Source organism: Otolemur garnettii, unplaced genomic scaffold, assembly GCF_000181295.1.
Source record: "Otolemur garnettii isolate 467f Iridium unplaced genomic scaffold, OtoGar3 scaffold00003, whole genome shotgun sequence".
Taxonomy (NCBI): domain Eukaryota; kingdom Metazoa; phylum Chordata; class Mammalia; order Primates; family Galagidae; genus Otolemur; species Otolemur garnettii.
This window is the reverse complement of record NW_003852398.1, coordinates 11,718,117-11,722,952: the sequence shown is the minus strand read 5'-3', so window position 1 is coordinate 11,722,952 and position 4,836 is coordinate 11,718,117.

Genomic DNA, 4,836 nt, shown 5'->3' with positions numbered 1-4,836 from the left:
TATTGTCCTCTTATTTGCACACCCTGAAATTATCTATGTGTTTATCTGTTTGTTGTGTTTCTTCTCAAGAATATAAATGCTATTAGATCAGGGACCTTGTGTTTCTTATTTCCTGCTATATCCTTAACATCCAGAATAATTTCTGGAACATGATAGATACTCTGTAATAATGTACTCAATAGATTAATAAAGAAATGAGACAAATCTATCTACTATCCTTATATCCTCAAGAAAGCTGGAGTCTGCTTCAGTGCTCATAGCACAGTGGTTATGGCACCAGTCACATACAGTGAGGCTGGTGGGTTCGAACCTGACCCAGGCCAGCTAAAAAATTGCAACAAAAAATAGCTGGGCATTGATATGGGTGCCTATAGACCCAGCTACTTGGGAGGCTAAGGCAAGAGAATCACTTAAGCCCAAGACTTTGAGGTTGCTGTGAGCTGTGATACCATAGCACTCTACCGAGGGCAACACAGTGAGACTCTGTCTCAAAAGGAAAGAAAAAAAAAGAATAGAAAAAGAAATCTGGAATCTGGAGCTCATACCTTTGAATTCTTCCTGGCAATATCTCCACTTTGTCCTCTCCAAGTGAGAAAAAATTCAGAGAAATAATGCCCTATTTTTTAAGGGAGTAGATGGGGAAAATTCTAAGAGATCTCAAATTAGGTAACCTGAAAGCTTTTGGTTTTACAGATAAAATGCCATAACTTTATTACACTTTTTTTTGGCATATGTTGAAATATCACTAAGATATCTTGATATTTTGAGTTTTTTACGATCTAGCCCAGCTTTTCATTACTTAAAGTCTACCAATAGTTCACACTTGCTCAATGAAATCCAATGATGATTAGCTTATGATATCCATAATTATCCTTTCTACAACAGTTACATAGAAAGAAAATCTCCTTATCAAAACAAAGGACAATTTGAAATCATTGTCTACAGAGCCAACCCCAGTTTGACAATAAGTTTCATTGCCTTTGAATACCTTCTCCCGTAATAACGCCAAATAGATTTTCCATTATTGCAAACTACTCCCATAATACCAGCAGGGTAAAATGGTGATTCCGGAGAGAGAGTAAATAATCAGTGACTCAGTGTCCCTATTTAAGAAGGGACAACAATTATGCTTTAAGAAGCAAAATAATTATGTTTCCCGGCCTCCCTCCTGAGGCCAGTGAATGATCTATTTGATATATTTGGAATTCCTTGTAGGTAAGGAAAAATTTCTCAGAGTGTGTGCAATATCCAACCCCATTTCATTAAGCACCTCCTGTTTGAGATAGTGTTTTGGCAACTGAGTCTACCTTCATGAATTGCCAACTTTGAGATGTCGAGAACTCTGCTCAGAAATGTGCTCTTTAGTGACATAAAAACACCCAGCTGTGTGGTGTGTGCTCTTCCTGCCTCCAGACAATGACCTTTCCAGGGATATATGAAACTTGGCTAGTACTTTGATATGCTGGCTATTTTGAAATTGGCAAGGACATTGAACTGTTTACCCAGAATTGTTCCTCTCCCTCATTGTCTATAAACAATAAAGTTGGCACAAGATTTTACTGTCAAGAAAGTGATCCAACATGGCATTATCATTACCATACCTTCCTACTTGTTCTGTAAATACAGAAGTATAAAGCCTTTTTTTCCCCTCAACAAATAAAACTGTGGATTGTTTAAAAACACTGTTTCTGAGGGCGTTCTTTCATGAAAAATAAGCAATCTCCATCTCAATTTGCCCAGTTTAGAAATAAACATGTCTATATTGTACCCCAATTATGCTTTGACATATTAATGGCTACCTTTTGGTACCTGTAATGATTCACAGAGAAGAGGCGCAAGATCAGTCTCTCCATATTTATATCTGCCAAGAAGAGAATTCTGTTTATAAGAGCTCATCATGAAAACTCGGGGTAAATCCAGCTTCAAACAGAGGATAAGATTTGCTTCACTACAGGGATTCAGAAGCTGCTACTTCCACATTTACACAAAATAAACTACAGGCAAGTCAGAATTGCAATCCAAGCAGTGACCTCTATCTGAGCCCCCATAAACCAGATAATTCACCTCTGCCCCAAGCAGACTTCAGACTTTGGAGACACATGACGCCGACTGCATGCAGATCTTCTCAGCAAATCTACTCACAGCTGTGACTTTCCTGTCTGGAAAGAGAAATGCTCCCTGGAAATATAAACAAGCCCATCTTGGGTTTCCTGAAATGTCTGTACAATAACTTTATAAAATTCTTTGTTCACGTTGATAGTTTTAAAATGTTGCTGCTCAAATTAAGATTTACGTTCTGGAGGTAAAAACCTGATATTCCTATATTCGTATCTATTCTGAAGGTATTGTGACAGTGTTTTTACTCTCCTAACAAGTTAAAAACTTATTACCGTGTGAAAAATCTTTCTAATCAATAAATACCCTTTTAATTGTGTGATGTATTAAATAGAGACAATTGCCTCTAAGCAATATTTGGATAAGTCAATAGTGAAATTATGCACAGGACAATAGTTTATGAATCTGTATAGAAAGTATGCATATCCCTTTCTTAACAGAGGCAGTCCATGGATACATAAAAGTGACTGTATTTTGGCATTGTACCAGTAATTTTCTCTCATAAACAGTTATCTTATTTCTGTAAACTGTCTAATTTTCCAGATTCATTGTGCTTTTTTGTTTATCAGTATAGAAATGGTTCCTTTGTAAAGGAAAGAAGTAAAATCATTTAGATTTATAGCCTATAAATAACATGATATTACTCACGTATAATGGGGGGATCACTAGATTTTAAATCCTTCAAGGGGAGTAACCATGTCTTTTTCATAACACATATGAAACATCCTTCTCTCTGCTTCTCTACTTATTGGGCACAATCCATAAGCAAAAAAGTGTATACACAATGAACTTTTGAGAGAGGATTGAATGGTGATGATGTATGGGAGCCTGCATCTGAGCTTTGATCAATCTTGTAAATTTGGATTCCACTTCCATGTATTCAGACCAGAAAGATCCTGCCAATTCGGAAGTCAAATAAAATGAATAAATATCAGTTGATAAAGTGGACAAATCCTTCACAAATTAAAGTGAGACTGATACTGAAGCCAGATGAGCAAACGTTGGATACACATGTGTATAGCAAAAGCCAGTTGGAACTTGAAGTTGAATGTCTTACAACAAGCTTGGCTAGTGTGGTTAAAACAAACCATCAGTCCAAAAAGACCAACGCCAGATCCGGTTAGCTTTAAACAGATTATGTTTTGCCATAATGTGAAAAACATCTCACTGGTAAACTCACCACTATCTGAATATCATCTAGTTAATCCCACATATTGGAATATTGGTTTAAAAGCTGTAAAAATAATTATGCAAATATAACAATGATACTGATGCTTTTGGAATGATGCCATTCCTGTGGTCCTGATGAAGCTATAGCAATAAGCTGAAATGCCACAGGTCTGAAGAGTTTTAAAGTCAATAGAAGGAATTATGCAGAACTATTCTATGGATTCAAATGTAGAAACATTTCATGGAAAGTCTTTGTCCAAAAATGAAATATTTGATGCACTCCCTTGTTAGGCCTTAGGGGGTTCCTAGGAAGTGAGTGCTTATATTGGTGAAAGGGAAAATAATATTCAGTAGATATTTAAAGGTAAAAACAGCCTGAGAATTCTTAAAAATAAGTGCACTGATATTTCTGTAGATCTCCTTAGCCATTTACCTAAAACTAAAACCAGCATAGGCCTTATGTTGAATATTTCATGCTAATGGACACTTTTAAGATGTGTGATTCTGTTGTCACAGGTTATCTTGAGAGATTCATATGAGTTTTTTTTTTTTTAACCAAAAAAAGTAAAGTGGAAAATCTGAGTAATTATATAAATTGGTGGTTAAAGAGGAAGACATAATTGGAGGAGGAAGAGACGTGTCAGTATCAGAGTCACCTGTGGAGCTTTTCTGAACAGTGTATAACTTTGGGCTTTTCCCCTTCTGATTTTGATTCACGGATTTTTGGAAGCCCTAAAGTGAGATATTTTGAGAAAATGATTTTGACATTTTCCTTCCTCCCTCAGTGTAAATAATAATCACTCTTCCAGATGATGATAATGATGATGATGATAGTAACAGTAACAGTAATAAAAATGAAATCTGATTGATGTAAACAGTGTTTCTCCTTTTATTCATTCAGATAAATTTTCTATAATAACACTTTCCAAGCTAGCATATCATAAAATAATGTCCCTGGGATGTAAATAGGACTATGTAAAACATAGAGAAATAGGGAGATAGAGTATTTTATTTAGAGCAGCATTGATAATGTATAATAATAAAATTAGCCAGTTCCTTTTAAGCACTATTTCTCTATCCTTTAATATGTAATTGTGTACTGTCATTCTTTTTCAGAGAAATAGCTAACAATGGTACCAAATTTATTTGACCAGAATGTATATTTAATCTCTTGTATGCCCCCAAGGTCTTCTAGAATAACATAACATTGGGATAGTTTGAAAATACATTAAACACTTTTTATAACTTACATTGTCTCAGGAGCTGTATGCTTCTGTAAGTAATAAAGTTGTTCATTACTATCCGACGGGGATTAGTTCCAGGAATCCCACAGATACTGAAATCCCTGGAAGCTCAAGTCCTTTATTTATAAAATAGCTTAGTATTTGCATTTGCCCTATTCACATTCTCCTGTATACTTGAGATCAGCCCTAGATGACTTATAATGCCTAGTGCAATGTAAAGGGTATGTCAGTAAGTGTTATGCTGCACTGGCATCTGTGTTTGTATTATTGTTGATTGTATTGGGAGTTTCTGAATGTTTTAAGTCTG